Source organism: Nycticebus coucang, chromosome 8 (assembly GCF_027406575.1).
Source record: "Nycticebus coucang isolate mNycCou1 chromosome 8, mNycCou1.pri, whole genome shotgun sequence".
Classification (NCBI taxonomy): Eukaryota; Metazoa; Chordata; class Mammalia; order Primates; family Lorisidae; genus Nycticebus; species Nycticebus coucang.
This window is the reverse complement of record NC_069787.1, coordinates 10,429,078-10,451,059: the sequence shown is the minus strand read 5'-3', so window position 1 is coordinate 10,451,059 and position 21,982 is coordinate 10,429,078. Positions and strand designations below refer to the sequence as shown.

Here is a 21,982-nt window from a genome sequence, read left to right as displayed (position 1 = left end):
TACCATGGGACCTTAACATGAACTGTCTTTCCCTAGGAGGAAATAAAGTATGAAGTCTTTCCAGAACTCATTTGTCAAATTACCCAATTTAGGTAGAATCTCTCTCTTAAAAATAATATTCCAGGCTCGGCACCTGTAGCTCAGTGGCTAGGGTGCTGGCCACATACACCAGGGCTGGCGGGTTTTAACTTGGCCTGGACCTGCCAAACAACAATGACAACTACAACAATGATTGAAAAAAAAATAGCTGGGCAGTGTGGCAGGTGCCTATAGTCCCAGCTACTTGGGAGGCTAAGGCAAGAGAATCTCTTAAGCCTAAGAGTTTGAGGTTGCTGTGAGCTGTGATGCCACAGCACTCTACCCAGGGCGACATAGGGAGACTTTGTCTCAAAAAAAAAATAAAAATAAAAGAATATTCCAGAGTATGTTTTAGGAAACGTGAAGCTTTCCTATTGTAGTTACTCTTAATCATTTCTTTCAGTTAGGTTGTCTGTGTTATAGAAACTGCTTAATTGTGTTATTATACAAAGCATGGGCCTTTCTGTAAGGACCTGTAACAATTAGATCAAAGCCTATCTATCTGCTCCATGGGGTAAAACTTCAACGACAAGGATTCCATCATCATATTTGACTATGTTCAGATGTTTCCAAAAAAAGGTTGAACATTCCATATATGTCTATGTGGCCTCAGCTATATGCCTTAAGTAATGAGGCATTTATTTCATATTTATTTTGTCTTTAATCTGTGCTCTGTTGTCTCTCTACATAGGCCCACTGAGTCAAGGAAAACACCTCTTCCTTCCAAGGCTGCTGGACTCCCACACACAGTAATGAGGAGGACCAGGGTGACGAGGAAAGAATAACTCCCTCTGCCTATACAAGGTCCCCTCAAGAAACCGCAGGACCAGCTTCCCGGGCACGCAGCCTGTGTAGCCACCAGCATCCAGCGTCCAGAAGGGTGCTTGGTTTTGTGCTCTGCTACCGTGGTCTTAAAACTCTCCATTTTTGAACACGTAGCCTCACATTTTCATTTTATATCGGGCGCTGCAGATTAGCAACTAGTCCTGAACAACGAGTGTTTAATCATAAACTCCATGAAGGCAAAGACGGTGAAGTCTTTGGCATTGAGTGACTCTAGCACAAGAAAGGTACTTCTTAGTAAAGTGTCACAAAAATGGAGAATCAAGAATCCAGTGTACTCAATTCTAATATAAAGCCAGTAGATGATCTAATACATGCTCACAGAAGAGATAAACTCAACTCAATTCCAGGTTGGGGGGGGGGGCAGGGGAACAAGGAAGCAGAGAGGAGGGAGGGAGGAGCATGGGTGTGCATCCGCTCAATGGGCACAATGTTTGCGTACAGCACACCTCTTGGGTGCAGGACACAATATTTATAAGAGGGCTTTACCTAACAAATGCAAACAATGTAACCTAATTCTTTGTACCCTCGATGAACCTGAAACAATTAAAAAAAAAGTGAAAAAGAAAGGTACAACCTATGTATGTATGGGATGAACAGATACCGGGAAGAGACAGCCGGCTCAGAGGCCTAGTCCTTTCTCTTCCCAGTAAACATGGCTACGACAGCCCTTTTTTTCTGGAGGGCATTCACATGTAAAGCAGGACAAGAATGAAAACTCAGGGCAGCGCCTGTGGCTCAAAGGAGTAGGGTGCAGGCCCCATATGCCGGAGGTGGAGGGTTCAAACCCAGCCCCAGCCAAAAACTGCAAAAAAAAAAAAAAAAAAAATAGAATGAAAACTCACACACAAACTGGAGGAATAAGCCAGCACCCCAAATTAAAACCCCAGCCTGGAGGATGGGCAAACAAAAGACAGGCAGCAGGCAGGCACACTGCCCTGTCTCCCCACATAATGGGTCATTTTCCAGCACTTCTCAAAGAGACAGCCAATTTCAGAAAAGAACCCGAACCTGAATGTGGTGCATTTGCCTTCCTGTCTGCATCCAATATCTGCAACCCCAGTCCTTTCTAAGCCAGCTATCTCCAATCCCCAGCACCTCCCAGCTGCTACAAGCCTGAAAGGTTTAATCTCCAAGAAGGATGCTAAAGGCTCCGTTATCAGTCACTTAATTCTGCATGCGCAGTGGGCTTAATCATCTGCATCAGACTGCACTCCCGTGACTCACTCACACACTCTAGCTCTCTGGAAGCGGAAAGTTGTTCTCACCTCGTCAGCACCTCAGAAGCATTCATAAGTGCAAATGTGCACCAGCAAAGGTGGGGGGCAGGGTGTTCACTTTTCCGTTCTTGTTTTTCAGTAACACCAATGTTCTAGCAACACTGAAGTTTAAAAAAAATCATGGCATTTCAGCCTCTTACCACCAAACAGTTTTCAATATCCTTAGAGTGTATCTTTGTTCGTTTTATCTTGTTGCCATGACAATACTTTCCATGTTGTGACATCCCCTTCAGAGGCCTCATTTCTAATGGCTGCATAATATTTCATCACATGGTTGTGGCCATCCAACACTTAATCATTCTCCCATTGTTGGACATTATTATGTAATTTCTGCTTTTGTTCATTTTTATTATAAATATTGCTACAATGATAGTTTTTGAGAGCATGGATTTGGAGACAACAATTCAAATGTTGTCTGTCTCTCCCTAGATAGTAAGACCTTAAAAATAATAGTATTCCCCAACTCAAGCATGGCTGATGGGAGAGTGCTTTTTAAAATACATTGGCATTTTGCAAAAGTTCATTATTTCTTCACATTGTGAGCCTTGTTCAAAAAGAATTATGGATACTTGGTCCCTGCCCACCGGAAAGCTGCCATTGAGACAGACCCCATTGAGCTATTAAATAGAGGAATAAGGCCAGGCACAGTGGCTCACACCTGTAATCCTAGCACTCTGGGAGGCTAAGGCAGGAGGATTCCTTACTCAAGAGTTTGAACATGACAAGCCAGAGCAAGAGCAAGGCCCTAGCTCTACTAAAAATAGAAACAATTAGCCAGGCATTGTGGCAGGTGACTGTAGTCCCAGCTACTCAGGAGGCTGAGGCAGGAGGATCGCCTGACCCAGGAATCTGAGGTTACCATGCCACAGCACTCTAGCCTGGTGCAACAGAGAGAGACTGTCTCAAAAATAAATAAATAAAAAGAAACAAAATCAATATTACCCTAAACATTCTAAGTGTAAATGTTTAAGAAAACAATCAAATCTTCTAAAATGCCTTATGAATTAAAAAATGCAGTATCACACTGCAGATGGGCTGGTAACCAGGAAAATGGCATTTAAAAGCAAGCTAATTAAAGGAGAGGAGGACAATATGTCAGTTGTATGCACAGTATCACTTGGGTGCTTGGGTGGAAAAATAGTTACATCCAAGAAGAAGGTAAACTGAGTTCCATGAGGATTGGGCCACAAGCCACAAAAAGAAAATAAGTTTGTCCTTTAAATGTCACCGATGCATTTTGGTTTTACGATAAATAAGCTATATTATCAAAACTAAAATTGTTCTATCTAAATAGACTTTAGATAGACCCTGTGCACCCGTAATCCTAGCACTCTGGGGGGCCAAGGTGGGAGGATGCCATGAGCTCGGGAGCTCGAGACCAGCCTGAGCAAGAGCGAGACCCTATCTCTACGAAATACAGAAAAACTAGCCAGGTGATGTGGAGGGTACCTATAGTTCTAGCTACTTGGGAGGCTAAGGCAGGAGGATCACATGAACCCAGGAGTTTGAGATTGTTATGAACTATGATGCCACAGCACTCTAGCCTGGGCAACAAAGTGAGACAGTCTCAAAAAATAAAGATCCTGTATACAGTAAAAGTATGATATGTAGGGATCCGGACGAGGATTTTCTTAGTAAGAACATATTTATTGGTGACTATGACATGTTATTCTGCTGTATTTCAGGATAAATATAAAAAGGAAGAAGATGGAGAGCATCTTCATCTAATAAAGATGAGTGGTGCCATCTTATAAAGGCACCTGCTGAATGCTAGGGACACAATAAGGAGGGAACCAGTAACTCTGCCTCTAAAAAAGGGATGCCCAAGGAAAGGTCTCACAGCTGATGCCGCTTCTGACCTGACTCTTACTGTGTGAGCAGTTCCCCAACACAACTCACCCCCTGAGATCATCAGTGGTTTGGAAATGTACCAGTGGAGGCCACAGAGCAGAATAGGGTGGGCATGTTGGCACCTCTTTCAAGCCAATTCCAGAGACACTGGACAGCCAGCCAGTGCTGGTCCAGAAGGTTCTATTCCCCAATCAGACACATACACTTTCGTTGGCTTAAAATTGGTTTTCCAACGGGAAGATTCAGTGAAAACAGAGCAGACATGGAGGACAGTGCCAAAGCTTACCATGCCCCAGTCTTGCCCTCTGGCTGGACTGATAGCCCCTCTACCCCCACAAATCAGACTGGCACACCCCAAGGCCCCGAGTGAGGAAAAGGGAATGTGAGCTCCACTGACATCCACTGGTCACTGGACCTGTGTTGAAGCTCAGGTGATGGAAAAGCCTGGAAGCCAAGGCAGATGTTTAGCCAAATTAAGTGGTTCCAGGAGAAAATGAAAGCTTGTCTGACGAGACATCTGGTGTCCATTAACCTCCTAAGCAGAGCTGCAGCAGAGCCATCTGCTGGAACAGACTCTCTAGAGGCAAGGAGTTGCCCCACCTCTGTGGGCCTCTGCGTGCTTCCAACAAAGAGACGGATCCCTTTGCCATCAACTAGTTTCTTCCTAACTAGGAAGCCATCCAGAGGCCGCAGTCATGGGACTTGGTGTTTGCCAACAGGGAAAGTAAACTGACATCAAGGAGAGTTTATTCTGTATCAAATACATGTAACACTCAAGGAAACACCATACAAAGACTGGGGCTGCTGTCACTGAGATGTCATTCCTAAGTGGCCCAACTAGTAAAAGGAAAGGAAAGCAACTAACATCTCAAAGAGTATCCACCGTGGGCCAGGCAACATACTATGCATTTTTGGAAAGGCTTATCTCATTTAACCCGTATAACAACCCTCCGCCCTAGGTTTTATTTTTTCAATTTTACAAATCACAAGGTTTGGCTTCAAACTCAGGTCTTCTAACTTCGGGGGGAAATTCAGAGGCTTCTTTCACTAGAGGCCTGTGCCACAATCCAGCCAGTTGCTTTGGTGTGTTGAATGGGTGGGAAGGATGGGGGAAGGGTCATAACAAAAGCTATTTGTGAGGTTATAATAAAAGATTATGCATGGACGGGGTTTGCTGCCTTTGATGCTTTTGAAGATGACCAGACTGCGGCTTGAAATGTATCCATGGAAACAGCCAAGGCAGGAGCAGTGGCCAAATCAGCTTGCCCTTGAGGCAACTGGGCTGGGCCCCTGGAGACTCTTCCTTGATGAAGGAAACGAGAAGTCTCAGCTCCCACTTCATCTGCTAGCCTTGGCCTCCCCTGTCCCCAAAGCTAGAGCACCTGAAGGTTCGGCAGTCTTCTCCCCACTCCAGCCAATCCAGAGACCAAGCCTTCCATGAAGCCTTCATCACCATTTGAGCCCCCAGTTCCTCTATGGGGTGGCCCCAAGACAGGCTGCCACTCTGACTTTCACTCACCTGCCCTGCTCAACAAAGACCTGAGCCCTAACTATGAACTTCTGTCTGGAGCAGATGGTTCCCCATCACAGCTCAGAACTCCACGTGGAAACTGCCTACCTACCTCCCCCTCTCCCAGACTCCTGCCTACCCCCTGAAAGCTCTTTGTCCACTCCCTGGGCTCCTCTGAGCTGACACTGGGCCTATGGGACTGAGCCTCTGTCCCTCACAGCCTAGCTCTGTACTGTTGCCCCTGCTGGTATCCATTCCCCATGCCAGGATGGTGGCACCATCCCCTAGCTGCCCACAGTGTATGTGGCTAAGAGCTCCTGGCCAAGCCCCTCTCCAGAATGTGCTCTGGGCTAAAGACAGCCACCTCTCCAAAGGCCATACCCCTTTTGGAAGACACTAACACCATTGAGGGTCACTGTGAGGGCATAAAGACCAGCCACCTCTTCTTGACTCGGGCCCACTCTGATGGCCATCCCAACTTCAGCAACCGCTGTGGGATCAGCTGGGGCTTTGGAAGTGACTGAAGCCCCAGTTCAGCTTCTCCCTCTGTCCAATCCTACTTCCTTCTCAGGGATGTGAATCCCTGAGCAATCCCCATTGAACTTGCTGCACAGAAGTCTCAGACTCAGAGTCCATTTCCCAGGAAATATCTCAATAAGGCATTTTGGTCCTCGTTAAACTGAAAGGCACCAAATCCCATGCTCCTATCAGCTATGTCCCTACTACCGCAGCTGTCCCCATAACCAAAACAATCACCCCTCTTCTAAGCTCAAGAAGATCACCTTGAGCATTGAACTTGGATTCTAGTGCTAACTCTGCCACACAGCACATACTGGGCACCCTGGGGAATTACTTAACCTCTGAGCCAGTTTCTTATCTACAAATCTATTGCTGTAAAACTGAGCCTTGTGGCAGTTATTCTGGCAGCTCATAGCAGTTTTACTTATCTTGTTTATTCACCAAACATTTACTGAGAACTGGCCCCATATTTCCATCCCCCAGATCCCTGTCTATTAGAAGATGTCACTTCCTCTGGAAAGCCCTCCCCAGCTGAGAAAGGTAACTTGTCTTCTGTCCCCACAGCCCCTGACCACACCCTTACCGTAGCAGTTGCCCCTAAATCATAAATTACCTGTTTTTTACCTTTCCCCTCCATTGGACTGTGAGTTCCACAAGGCAGGAAATGTTTTATTCAACATCGCACGTCCTTCCGCCTACCTCAGAGTCTGGCACCTGACAAGGGTTTAAAACTATTTGGAAACTAACTAAATTAGTAGTGAAGCTAGGTGCTGTGGAAAAAAGCAAAGACATCATCCTGCATTCACATAACCCTTTCCAATGTGCAAACGGTGTTGACACTTGGGATCTCACTCGATCCTCGCAAGCTTGTAAAGCAGGCAAGACAGGAACCATCTTCCCTGTTCTACAGATGGAGACGAAAAGCCCAGAGAGCGGCCTAAGTGGCTTCCGCAATGACAGAACCAGGTCTCTCACCTCTAAGCCGGTGTCTCCCTTCTGTCCCCCATCCCTGACCAACACACAAGAGAGGCCACACATCTCATAGGCCACGGTTTACATCCCAGGAAGGGTTTAGCTCCCCCTGCACCTACTGGAGGTGGGACCTGCCATGGGTTCTGCAACTTCCCTTATTCAGAGACCACCAGCAGCAGCGAATGAATGAAGCATCGGGAGCCCACCTTGGGCACTTTAGGCCACAAGTCAGGATACCTGTTATGACAAAAATCCACTGGAGCAGGGACCTGTGTGATGCTCAGAAAAGTGGGAGAGGTCAGAGGTCATGCCAGAAAGGCCACAGGAGTCCTGGATGCACCTCTGGACAGAGCAGGAGTCAGAAAATAGAAAGTAGGGACTAGGTCAACTGCAGCCAGCTCTGTCCTGCGCCTAGACTAGAAATGCCTCTGCCTCCGCTGGCCCCAGCGTGATGTGCACTCCGCTGTCTCAGCTCCCAGGACATCCAGTTGGCCAGGAGATAAGCTGGGGGAAGGGGGAGGGCTTGCACACAAGAGCACTCTTCCAACTGCAAAATACAAGTTCTTTCCTCCTCTGCTTCACAGGGGAAAAATTCTACACTCAAACACAGTACTGAACAGATCTTAACTCTCCCTAAGGTCTCTTTTTTAAAAGTCCTAAATGAATGCATGATTTTTCCCTAAAGAAACTGTGATAATACAATTAGCAATACACAGAGGCCTAAGCTGGGAAATCGCAGGCCCTCCCCAACCCCAGCCCCAGCCTCCCTAGAAGTTACGCTTTGAAATGAAGAAATCTATTGTCACTAGGGAGGCACGGAGCTAAATCACAAATCCCAGTAGAGTGGTGATGCTGAAAACCGCCCTTTGTGGAGGCAGCTAGGGGCTGCGCTGACGCTGGACATTATTGGCAGCAATGCTCAGACCTATTCTTCCTTTGGCTTGTTTAAGCTTCCATGGGCCATAAACATTGATCACCACTTAGACTGCAGCGCCTTGGTGATGTAAATCATTTGCCTGGAGCTCTGGGAGAGAATCTCCTTTTAGACCCCAAACCCAGACAAGAGAACCCAGAAGATTGCTAATACTGACTCAAAAATGCATGGTTAACTCTAAACCAGTGCTGTTCAGTCAAAATATGCAGCAAGCCATATGATATATTTTCTTCAATGTAATAATCCAAACTATGATTACGTTAACACATAATCAATATAAAGATAGCTTTATGTTCTTTTTATTCCATACTAAGGTCTCAAAATTCAGTGTATATTTTACCTTTACAGCACATGTCTATTGGGACTAAGCACATTTCTTTTTTTTTTTTCCCCAATAAATTCAACAAATTTTAATCAAGATTTTTAAAATCTCACCTAAACCAGGCTTGGCAGCTCATGCCCGTAATCCTAGTACTTTGAAAGGCCAAGGTGGGTAGATTGCTTGAGTTCAAGAGTTTGAGACCAGCCTGAGCAAGAGCGAGACCCTGTCTCTACTAAAAATAGAAAAATTAGCTGTGCATTGTGGTGGACACCACAGCACCCTACCCAGGGCAACAGAGTGAGATTTTGTCTCAAAAATAAATAAATATCTCACCTAGTAAAGTCATAGTAAAATTGCCACAAAATAAAAACAAAACAAAAAAAACAAAGCAAAATGAAAAAGAATTATCCTCTTCAAGAAAGTATAATAAAATGATCAATAACTTTCCAATGGAAATAATGGAAGTCATACAAGGACTGACAATTAAGTTCAAGAACTCGCCACCACTGGCTTACATTGGCAACACATACAAACAACTCGGTAAGGTTTTATAACTTTGGTATATCAGTGCCTCACAGCTGTGTTCGTGTCAATGTGTGGCGGCGTCCTGCTGAGTCATGTACATTTTTGTTATTGCATGTTTTTATGCGCCCTCACAAGAATGTTGGAGCTTGAATTAGAGCAATGAACAAACATTTGTAGATTTCTTGTTAAACTCAGCAAGAGTGGAAGTGAAATCAGGGAAATGTTAGTCAAAGTTTATGAGAATAATGCCGTGAAGAAAATGGGAGTGTACACATGGATTAATTGTTTTTCTAGAGAGAGAAAGCATCTCTGATTAAGAGAAGTCAGAGCAGCCAGTAATAAGCAGAACTGATGAAAACAATGCAAAAATGCATTGAATTGTGTGTCAAAACTGTCTGCTGACCATGCAAAGCACAGCAGACCAAGTAAACATCAATAAAGAAACAGGAAAATCTTAACTGACAATCTTGGCCAAGAACTCATGGCTCTTGCATCATGACAATGCACCAGCTCACACAGCACTGTCAGTGAAGGAATTTAGCCAGTAAACTGTATTGGGACACCCTCCCTACTCACCTAATCTGGCCCCCAATGACTCTTTTCTTTACCTGAAGATAAAGGAAATATTGAAAGGAAGACATTTTGATGACATTCAGGACATCAAGGGTAATATGATGACAACTCTGATTGTCAACATCATCAATCTCATTCCAGAAAGAGAGTCCCAAAATTGCTTTGAAGGATGGCCTAGGCACTGGCGTTGGCACTTAGCTTCCCAAGGGAGTGCTTTGAAGGTGACCATAGTGATATTCAGGGATGAGGTCTATATCACTTTTTCTAGGATGATTTCCCAAACTCAATTGTCAGACCTCATATGACAACAAAATTACATTTCTTAAATTAGTGAAAGAAAAGGACAAAAAAATACAGCTTTTATAACCAGTGAAGGTAAGTTTCAGAGGTGAAGTCAAAACAAAGACATTTCACAGTATCTACATCGTAACAGGATTTATCACCACCAAACCTGAACTGAAAGAAATACTAAAGGGAGTTTTTCAAGCAGTAAGTGATTTTAAATGGAAGCATGGAAATAGAGAAAAAAAAGGAAAGAGTAACGAAAAGGGTAACAGAGGTTAATATTAATTGTACAAAACAATAATGAAAATTGTCAGGGCCCGCGACACGGTGTCTCCAGCCCCTGACCCAGACGCTTGGTCTCCACCCCGGCCCACTCAACTGTCTGCACGCAGGCCACCGCACCAGCTTACTCAGGGTAGGTCTCCTTGAGGTCTCAGATGCCGAAGCCCCTTAGAAGTCACAGTCAACGTTAGCAGGAGCGAGCATCTCAGCAGCAATCTCAGCAGCAGTCTTAGTAGGGGAGCACAGATCAAGTGTCCTAGCAAAAAGCAGAGCCGAAGGAGGAGCCTCGGCTAACTGCTCCCGATCCTATTTATAGAAGTAATCAAGTAATCCCATGGCCGCCTAGGCCACAGGTGTGGAGACTGCTAACCAATGACGTTCACACTTTTGTGCTCTCTTGCGTCTCACTAACGAGAGCAAATGATGTTAAATCCCTTCCCCAATCCCTTATTGCCAAGGTATTTCTCACAGGTGCCCCCTATAGAAAAATTATGAGGTGTAAAAATGCATTCTGGGAGGCCAAGGCAGGTGGATTGCCTGAGCTCAAGAGTTCAAGACCAGCCTGAGCAAGAGCGAGACCTCCTCTCTGCTAAAACTAGCCTAGAGTGGTGGTAGGCACCTGTAAGTCCCAGTTACTTGCGAGGCTGAGGTGACTGGATCACTTGAGCATAGGACTTTGAGGTTGCTGTGAACTATGATGCCACAGCACTCTACCAAGGGTGACAGAGTGAGACTCTGTCTCAAAAAAAAAAGGAAAGAAGACGTATAAAAATGAACCTAGATTAAAAATACATGAAAATACTAAAAGAGAAGCTGGGAAAGAAGTAAAATGAGTTAAGGCATTCTTAGGTCCTTCTTGGGGGAGTGGTAAAGTACTAAAATACATTAGTCAACATTAAGTCAAAGATATTTTCATCTTAGAATAATCACTAAACCAATCATATAATAGTTTTGAACTATCATATTAAGAACATGCTTATGACAATACACAAACACAGATTCTTTTCTATAGAATTTGAAATGATTACTAAAATTGATTACATGCTAGGTTATAAAGAAGCTTTAATGTGTCTTATGGGATTGAAGTAATTCAGAATATTTTCACTAACAACTGTGGAATTAAGCTATATACCAACTCTACCTTGTGTTTATTTCATCCACTTCAAGGTGTAGCTTCATTATTTTTATTTGGAGATGTGGAATTTTGAAGTGTATTACTGATCTTTTAAATAGTTGACTATTTAGATTATCAAATTGTCCTTTTGTTATTGGTATGCACTTTTCTTTCTTTTTCTTTTCTTCTTTTTTTTTTTTTTTTTTTGATGACAGTCTCTCTCTGTTACCTGGGCTAAAATGCCATGGCCTCGGCCAAGCTCATAACAACCTCAGACTCCTGGACTCAAGCCATCCTCCTGGCTCAGCCTCCGGGTAGTCCTTGGGACTACAGGCGCCCAACACCCTGCCCAGCTGATGTTTCTATTTTTAATAGAAAATCTTGCTCAGTCTGGTCTCAAACTCCTGAACTCAAGGGATCCTCCCACCCCAGCCTCACAGAGTGCTAGGATTATAGGCAGGATGCACCGCGCCTGGCCAACTAACCACATTTCAATGCTTAGCAGCCACGTGTGGCTGGTGGCTATACCATATTGACCAACACAGCCCTCACATTTGCACAACATATCAGATTTGATCTTTACAAGGGCTTCTCCCTGAAGTAGGTGTTAGGAATCACCATTCATAGATGAGAGGGGTCAAGGCTGTGACAGAATAAATGGGCTGGCCACACCCAAATCTTGACTCTGTATCTCATGCCTCCTGGTTCTTTGTGTTCATCATTTCCCTGCACTCAAGCAAACTGGGATAGAAATTACAGCAAAGTTATATGCAGTGCTTACAAAATGTGGGTTCATTACTCATTAAATGGCCAAGCATTGGAGGCAACTCAAATACCCATCACAGATAAACAGATGAACATTCTATCATCTTAGCCATATAATACAATATTATACAATCTTAAAAAGGAAAGAAATTCAACCATATGGATGAACCTTAAGGACATTATGCTAAGTGAAATAAGCCAAAAACAAAATGGCGAATACAGTATGATTCCACTTACATCAAGTCCCTGGAGTAGTCAAATTCATAGGAACAGAAAGTAGAGTGGTGGGTGCCGGGGGCTGGGGGAGAGGGGTTGGTGTTTAATGGGGACTGAGTCGCAGTTTGGGAAGATGAAAATGTTCTGAGATGGATGGTGGGGATGGTTGCACAATAGGAACGTACTTAAGGCCACTGACCTGTACACCTAAAATGGTGAAAATGGTAAATTTTATCTTTATCCCCGCTCCCTCAAACAGGACACTGTCTCCAGTCCTCAGCCCGGCACCCTCCGTCCCCCAGTCACCTCAGCGTCTGTCATAGCACGTCCTCAGTGGTCTGTTTCATGACCCTCTGCCTCCGCCTGCTTCTTTATCCCTGGGCCCCCAAATGGCACCTGGCACATGTCAGATGCTCAAGAAAGATTTGCTTAATGAAGGACTGAATGGATGAATTCACTGAGGGCTTCAGTCAATCCTCGCATAGACTGGCCAACCAGGGACTAAGAGGGTTCCTGGGATGTGAGATTATCAGGGCTGGACCTGGGAGAGTCCCAGGCAAACCAAGGTGAGTTGGTCACAACACTTTGCATTAGGTACCATTATCCCTGTTTTACAGAGGAAGAAACTCAGATCTAGAGGTTAAGAAACAGGATCTCTAAATGAACTTTGAGTTCTGTTCCAGCAATCTCATTTTATAACCCATGGTTTCTCCTGCTTAGATTCCCAGACCCAGAGGGTAACAATTTAGAAAGGTGGCTCTCTGGGCATCACTAGATTTGGTTTGAACCCAGGATCTGCTAAGTACTGACTCTGGGAAAGCCATTAAATCTCCATTATGTTTATCTATAAAATAGGGCAAGTAATCTCATCTCAGGGGGTCTATGAGGAGAAGACAGTCAGATTATCTGTGCACCGTGGATTGTGGTCCCTGGGAGGCAAATGATGAGATAAAGACTACACGCAGAAAGTCTGTGAAGGCGTGCTGTCATTGTCAAAATCTGTGAATGGGCAGAGATAGAAGCGGGGCCACAGCCCTGGCCCAGTGATGGCCTCGAATTGGAGATGGCCCTTCACAGCTGTTCCAGGACAGGGCAACAGGTCTGGGCCTCGGGAAAGGGGATGAAATCTTGGGCAGGAAAGCTCTGCTCAGTAGAGGCAGTTCTCTAAGAGGACAGGCAGCTGAGAGCCATCATCCCACAGTAAATCTCAGGACCTGGGGAAATAATCATACATATCTCCAGAGTTCTTGAAAGGATTGACGGGAACAAATAGCACAGAGCATGCATTCAATTAATATTCATGTCATGACTGTTACTAGCAAGAAGCTAGGAGGCAAAAAATAACCAGATTCAGTTCTTGGGCTTTGCACTAACACATGGAGGCTGTATTTATATGACACCAACACAACTAAATAAAAGGTTGAAAAAAGTCTTTTAATCATCCAGATGTTTGGTAGATGGAGCACATGTAACATGCCCCGTTCCTCAGCTTTCTCCCTCATCAATACGTTGCCTTCCTCACCTCCTTCTGGGGATATTATAAACAGCTAAGTGATATTGTAAAACATTCGCCAGGGTTTTTTTTTTCCTAACAGATATGATTACTTCAAAATGTAAAACATCTGTCTAGCACAAGTACCGTGAACAGAATTTGGGGGCTGGAGGGGGTAAACTGAGCACTAAAAAAGTTTATAGTACATTTTATAAGCAAAGAGCCAGTCTCTTAAAACATAGTTATTTCAAAGCCACAGGAAAACATGAATAACCCAGTGAAAAATTAAGAAAAGGACAAACAGTCAGCAACCTCCCTCCCAAGGAGAAAGGCTACTTTGGATGACAATCAGAGACTTTTCACTTAGGAGATTAGAAAAGATTAAAATATTAATTCTGAAAAAAATAAAATAAAATAATGGGCGGCACCTGTGGCTCAAAGGAGTAGGCCCCATGTACTAGAGGTGGTGGGTTCAAACCCAGCTCCAGCCAAAAACTGCAAATAAATTCTGGCACGTGTCAACAGTGTGTGAAAAAAGTCACTCTGTCTATTACCAGAGTGGGAGGTATAAACTGGGGGCAACTTCTCTTGGAAGATGATTTGACACTAACTACTAGAATTTCAAAAGTTTACATCTGTTGATTCAGAACTACCCCTTCTAAATATATAGCCTTCAAAAACATTCACCCTTATGCACAATGGTATCTGTACAAAGATGTCTGATTAAGCATTATTTATACCATTAACAAATCAGAAACTAGGCTCCGCACCTGTGGCTCAAGTGGCTAAGGCACCAGCCACATACACCTGAGCTGGCGGGTTCGAATCCAGCCCAGGCCCACCAAACAACAATGATGGCTGCAACCAAAAAAAAAAAAATAGCTGGGCGTTGTGGCAGACGCCTGTAGTCCCAGCTACTTGGGAGGCGGAAGCAAGAGAATCGCTTGAGCCCAGGAGTTGGAGGTTGCTGTGAGCTATGATGCCATAGCACTCTATCCTGGGCAACAGCTTGAGACTCTGTCTCAAAAAAAAAAAAAAAAATCAAAAACTAAGTAAATGGTCACCTATGGGGTTTGGCTAAACATGTATGATGGTATAGCTATAAACTGAAACTCTATCCAGGCCCTCAAAGAACGAAGCATATGTCCACACAGAGATTTATACATAAATGTTCATAGCAGGATTATTCACAATAGCTCAAAACTGGAAACAACCCAAATGTCTACCCACTGATAAATGGATGAACAAAATGTGGCCTGAGCCTGAAGTGGAATATTATTCAGCAATGAAAAGGAACTGATCTGTGCCATGACATGGAGAAAACTTGAAGGCATCATGCTCATTAGAAGAAGCTAGACACAAAGGAACACATATCGTATGATTCCATTTATATGCAATGCCCATAAAAGGCAAATCTATAGAAGCAGAAAATAGACTCGCGGTTGCCTGGAGACAGGGATAAGAACAGGGAGTGACTGCAAATGGGCATAAGGAATCTTTTAGGGGTGACGGAAATGTTCTAAAATTGAACTGTGATGTTAGTTGCATGATTCTGAAAATTTACTAAAAAGTCAATGAATCATATGCTCAAAACGGGTGAATTTTACGATACATCATTCATAGCTCAGTAAAACTACTTTTAAAAATAGAATAAGGTAGATGAATAAATTCTCACCTGCAAAGATGTCCGAGATAAATTGTTAAATTTTTTTAAGGAGTAAAAATGGTATAAATAATATTATCTGATTGTTAAATCAATCATAATAATGTTAATACACACTACAAAATATTCTGGAGGATTATATACCAGTGACAGGAAAGATCTCTCCGGAGGTAGAATTATGAGAACCTTTCACGTTCTTAATGGTTCACGTCTGACAGATCTGATTTTCTTCAATTAGGTATTTTTGCTATATGCTTGAACATTTTCTTAATAAACCGCTGACAGAGGGAAGTGGGCATTACTTTTATAACCTAAACACACAAACACAATGAAAATAGCAAAATAAACAGGTAAATAAAGAAGAGTTGTTGAAAGCTGACTCTTTTTTTGTTGATACAGCCCAGTCCCAGTTGAAGATACCACATCTGGTCACAAGATGTATGGAATCTCTAATCCTCCAGGCTGCACCACAGCCCGGAAAAAACTTTGAAAACCACCCAGCTCTGTCTTTCTCTCATTCCAAGCTCCCCAAACAAGCTATGACTAATTCTGTTTCCCAGCCACCTTCAAGCTGGGGAGAACGAGGGCCCGGGAGAGGTACATCCCCCAGGGTTAACCCCGGGGTTAGTGGTATCTGGGAATACCGCGATTTATAAAGCAATTTCTTGTGGATTCCTCAGAGGCTGCTAAGATAATCTGATTATTCAGAAGAACCAGCCAAGGGCTATAGGACCTCTGCCCCACCTGCACCTTGATTTCTCTCAGATCAGCAAACTTAAGTGGCATCTTCCTAACTTTTTATTAATGTGTAATTAATAGACATACGGAAAAGTATACCTATTTGAAATAACATTTTTAAGAGAGAGCACACCAGATGGGCAAAAGGAGAGCAGACAGCATCCTCCTTTAAACCAGAAGACTCACATTTTCGGATGTTACCGGGCCTCATACCCACATACCCCAGGGATGGTTTCGTCTCTGCATTTTCTGGTGTGCAGGCATCACTCCTTGCCTGCAGTAGCTCCTAGATGGTCTCACTGCTCCCTTTTGCCTGCCCACAAGCTATTCTCCATGTTCTAGGAGAAGAGATCTTTCTAAACCAGGAAATTGTCACCTCCCTGCTTAAAATCTCCAAAGCCCTTTGTGACCATGCCGTGGCCAACCTCTCCCACCTCTTCTTTTTTTTTTATTTCAAATTAATATGAGGGTACAAATTTTTAGGTTACACTGTTTTCACTTCTACGTCCAAGTTCAAGTTATAGTTGAGCCCTTCACCCAGGAGACATCCTGAACACCCTCACATTGTGTACATTAGGTGAGATTCCACCAATGGCCTTCCGTCCTCTCTGGAATTCCCCTCCCACCTCTTCTTGTGACTCCTTGCTTCATTCACTTTGCTCCTGATGCACCCACTTTCTTGCTGTTCCCTTCCCCCTTTTTCTTGCCCTAATTCTCTAACCTTGCTATGCTTGCCCCAGGCCTGGATGGATTCTCTTCCCTAGCTTTCCATTTGGCATCTGGGCATCAACTTTGAGAGACTTTTCTTTTTTGTTTTGTTTTGTTTTTTAGAAAGAGTCTTATTCTGTCTGTGCCCTGGGTAGAGTGCCGTCGTGGCATAGCTCACAGCAACCTCAAACACTTGGGCTCAGGCGATCCTTTTGCTTCAGCTTCCGGAGTAGCTGGGACTACAGGCATCTGCCACATCTCCTGGCTAGTTTTCCTATTTTTAGTAGAGATGGGGTCTCGCTCTTCCTCAGGCTGGTCTTGAACTCCTGAGCTCAGGCAATCCCCCTGCCTCAGCCTCCCAGAGTGGAGAGACTTCTCTCGATTTCTTATCAGAAACCACTCCCCTCCATTCATTCTCTGTTCCATTACTCTGTTTTACTTTCTTTATAATGGTGACTTTTATCTGAATTTATCCTGTTTATTAATCATCCTTTTTACTGTCATTCTGCTTTCCTTCCATCACCCCCATCATAAGCATAAGCACACACACACACTCCCCAGAATATAAGCACATTTCCCACTCTTTCTTCTGGTATGTAAAACACAACAGAGGCTTAATATAATTTGGTTTTATTTTGCTTTTGGAGACAGGGTCTTGTTTTGTTGTCCAGACACAAGGGCAGCGGCATGATCATAGCTCGCTACAACCTTCCCATCTCAACCTCCCGAGTAGCTGGGACTATAGATGTGCACCATCTTAACTGGCTAAGTTTTGTACTTTTTGTAGCAAAAAGGGTCTTGCTATGTTGCTCAGGCTGACCTCAAGGGATCCTTCTGCCTTGGCCTCCCAAAGTACTAGCATTGCAGGGATGAGCTACTACACCCAGCCTTAATAAATATTTTCTGAAGAAATTATAATAATTATAATTGTAAGTCCCCTGACAGGTTACAAAAAATACTCACATTCACTGCCTTATTTAACCTTCAAAACATCCATATGGTAGCATAACCCTCATTTTAGAGATGAGGAAACAGAAGTTCAGAGAGGCCAAGCAGCTTACCAAAGGTCACACATCAAGAAAGAGGTTTGCTTTGCACTCAAGCCCAAGCTTTCTGCCACCAAATCCAAAGTTCTTTTCTGTTTACTGTTAACATCCAACAGTGCTTTCCACTCACTACGCAAAAACTTTAAAAACGCTAGGTAAGGAGCAAAGCAGTTACTTGGCAGGATTGAGTTAAGCTCCAAGACAAAAGAAAATAGGAAGCTATGAAGCCATTTTAGAAATCATCAAAACAGACAATTACGTAAAATAAGCCCCTTCTGATTTCTCTGTTTTGATCTCTGCTCACAGAATTCCCTGGTTTAAATGAAGGACAGAGAATTTGGGGGCAGAGGGACTAGGAAGAGAAATGAAAAAGTCCACATCTTCATCCAAGAGTCACAAAAAGAAACTATGACTAATAAGAAAAACACACTGTAGGAAACTAGCCACACGCTACAGGAGGATCAAATTTCTCACTCTTCAGACCAGAAAGTTAAAGGCACAACAACCAAGACATGTTTAAAACTGTCTTCTGCGTCCCCATTCAAAGAAAATGAGAGTCACATATCTCTGAGGGGATAAACTGAAGTGGTTTTTGGAGAACGAGCTGAGTGGCGGGAAGGGAAACTTACTTTTCAGCCTATTGATTAACACTCTATATGTTTTGAATATGACAGTGAGTGACTCTAGCCCATACTCAAAAATGAACTAAATTTTAGCAAACAATCAAAACAAAGGGAACGAGTAAGCAACAGCAGCGGGGCAGCTCTCCCCACTCCAGCCTCCCTGTTAGATTTCACCTTTTCCCACCCACACCCGCAGGTGACCAGCCCTTCTTCCTTTGGGCTCACTACAATCTAAACCTTAGACTCCTGGAGACACAGAGTTGGAAAGACCTCCTTCTCCAAACTCCTCACTTTACATGTGAGGCCCAGAGAAGGGAAATAATGTCATCAAGTTCCTCCAACTGGGTAGAAGGAGGTTGGAGCTTGGACAGAGACCCCTGCTGCCCAGAGCGCCAGGCTCCTTCTGTGTTCAGCACTGCGAGGATTCCTTCTAGGGGTCGACTTGCCTGGATTAGGAACACCCAGATAGCTGGTTAAATATTACTCTGGGGTACGTCTGTGAGGGTGTTCCCAGAAGGTCCCCTTACACCCCTGTGCTCAAACACTGCCAACTGGCTGCAGTGGCAGATAGAACAAAAAGGCAGAAGAAAGGCAAATTTGTTCTCTCTCCTGGAGCTAGAGATGCCCTTGTTCTCCTGCCCTTGGACATCAGAACTCCAGGTCGGCGGCCTTTGCACTCTGGGACTTGCCCAGTGGCCCTTAGGTTCTCAGGCCTTTGCCCTCAGGCTGCGAGATGCACCACTGGCTTCCCTGGTTCTGAGGCTTTTGAACTTGGACTGAGCCACGCCACTGTCTTCCCTGGCTCTCGAGCTTATGGATGGCCTATCACAGGACTTCTTAGCTTCCATTTTCATGTGAGCCAATCCCCCAATAAATCCCCATGTATAATATATGTGAATGCAGGTATACATATGCAAATATTCACACATATGCAGGAGAACCTCTGTAAGTTGACCGATCAAGGGACAGTAACAAGCTGGTCACCATACAGTGGTGATCAACATAAGGAACTAGCCCTGCTAGACTGATATGTACATGTGGTGCATGTCCGGTCTATGAAAATTAGGTCAACTTAAGCAAGTAGCCGATGTTGGGAGGGGGTTAATCATGGAGGTGCTACTGTACATATATGTACATACATATATGCACACACATGTGCGTGTGTGTGTGTGTATGTGTGTGCGTGTTGGTTCTATCTATCCAGAAAACCCTGACTAACACAAACACCATTATGAGCGTGCACGTGTCAGAAGTATCAGCCCACCAGGCCACTCTCAGCCTTCTCTTTCCCACACTGTGCTTACTTCCACAGACCCTTCCAAAACACTCAGCCCCTGCTTCTCACCTAGAGGCAGGATCACCCCACTAAGAGGAATGCAAAACTTATAGGGGTAGTTTTAAGTTGTTACGATGACTACTGCCAGCATTGTGGGACAGTCCCCACAATGAAGAACTGCCCTGCCCAAAAGGCCCCACAGAATCCCCACCCCAATCCCTATCATTTCTGTGTCACTCTCTGAGCCCTCTCCCCCCTTCCTCCCTACCTCAGGCTGGTGAAGCAGAATGTCCACAGAGCAGGTGCCCCAGGAAATGCTGCAGCTGAGTGTTACCAAAAATAACTTGGCTGCTACACCCTGGCACAAACAATAATTCTTACAGCAGGGGTCCTCAAACTACAGCCTGCGGGCCACATGTGGCCCACAGAGGACCCTGATCGGGCCCTTCGGGTGTTTTTGCCACCGCTGCCTGCCCTGCTACAGTGCGCATGTGTGGAATGTGCACCGCACTCTCCGACTCCCCTCCTCTCTGTCTCTCACTCCTCCTCTCAGTCTCAGGACTAACTGGTGCACCCTTGCATCACTTGTTACGACTAGCAGTGACAAATATGGAACCAGACATTGACCATCTCATTAGCTAAAAGCAGGCCCATAGTTCCCATTGAAATACTGGTAAGTTTGTTGATTTAACTTTATTGTTCTTCATTTTAAATATTGTATTTGTTCCCATTTTGTTTTTTTCTTAATTCAAAGTAAGATATGTGCAATGTGCATAGGAATTTGTTCATAGTTTTTTTTTTTTAAACTATAGTCCGGCCCTCCAACGGTCTGAGGGACAGTGAACTGGCCCCCTGTTTAAAAAGTTTGAGGACCCCTGTCTTACAGCAATCTTGTGCAAAGGACACAATCCAATTTAACAGAGGAAGAAACAGAGGGAGTGGGGGGGTCTAAGGCACTTGCCTGAGCCATGGCTAGAAATTGACAAGGCCATAGCACAGTAGTCAAAACATGGAAGCAACCCAAGTGCCCATCGCCAGATGAATGGATAAACAAATGTGGACCATGCATACAATGGAATGTTATTCATCCTTAAATAGGAAGGAAATTCTGATGTGGATGAACCTTGAAGCATTATGCTAAGTAAGCCAGACACAAAAGGACAAATATTGCAGGATTCCACTGACATGAGATACTTAGAGCAGTCAAATCACACAGACAAAGGTAGACTAGTGGATGCCAAGGGGTGCAGGACATGGGAGTGAATGGGGAGTTACTGTTAGCTGGGTTGCTAGTTTCAGTCTTACGAGACAAAAAGAGTTGTGGAGATGGATGGTGATGACCGTTGCACAATATGATGAATGTATCCAGTGCCACCAAACTATACATTTTAAATAGTTAAGATAGTAAGTTTTATGTTATCTGTCTTTTACTATAATAAAAAAAAAATCGACAAGGCTGGCACTTGTTCTTCTCTTTCACACACACACACACACCCACACCCACACACAGAAAGAACATAATTTAGAATAAAGGGCAGATCTTTAACTGTATACTATTAACTTCATGGGGCAATCGCTGTGTTGTCCCTATTTTCTTCATGTTGCTCCAGACTGGGGGACACTTCAAGGACTGACAGTGGTCCGGGGACCTTTAGGGCAGACAACTTCATTGTGACATTGGACCTGTGCCCTTCGGACCTCACTGTGCTGGGGCTACATGTCACCCTCACAGGCCCCAGACTTGTTGAAGCCACACCACTGAAAGAGTCACAGAGAAAGAGAGGGGACACAAGGAGATGCTGGCCCCACTGCATCTGGCTCTCCTGCCCGCCCCAACCCAGTGAGGGAGTGCTCCAGAGCTTCAGCCTTACCAACACAGGGAAAAAGCTAACACAGCCTTTAAGCCGCATTAACAGGATCAAGGGGGTTCTTAGTCTCACTGGGCTCCATATTATTCAAAATACTTCGGAAAGACAGTGCTTTGCTCAGGCTCCAGATTTTAAGGGGGCATCAGTAATATGGAGGGTTTATTAGTGGAATGAAGACCCCAAATGGTCCTCCTCTATTTGGGAAGATATCCCAGAAAGCAATGCTGTAGGAAAGCCTCAGCCCAGCCAGATTGGTCAAATCCACCCTCAAAATGAATTAGGTGGAAGAGGTGACAGCCAGATGGCTTTTTAAACGTAGCTAAGCTGAAGTATGGCCAGAAAAAGAGCCCAGAGGTGAGAGTAAGTCAGCTAAAGCATGAGGGAAGAATCCAAGCGTGAGAGCAGAGAACACGTGCCCCGCATGGTTGCCACACGGCCAGCCCCAGACCCACAGCAGCCATGATGCTTCTTCCCGCTCCTGGAACACAGCCTCAGATTA

At 44.4% G+C, this 21,982-nt stretch overlaps 1 protein-coding gene across 6 annotated transcripts in view; it reads right to left on the bottom strand.

Annotated features, from left to right (window-relative positions):
- Window positions 1-21,982, bottom strand: part of SRGAP3 (SLIT-ROBO Rho GTPase activating protein 3) — a 261,624-nt gene that overhangs the window by 210,677 nt on the left and 28,965 nt on the right. The window contains exon 1 of one of the 6 annotated variants that reach the window (XM_053599340.1): window positions 19,884-20,003. The exons of the other annotated variants lie outside the window; for them this stretch is intronic. The gene's annotated coding sequence lies outside the window, so the exon portion shown is untranslated. Of the gene's footprint in view, window positions 1-19,883; window positions 20,004-21,982 lie in introns of those variants that run through there. 6 annotated transcript variants of the gene reach the window in all.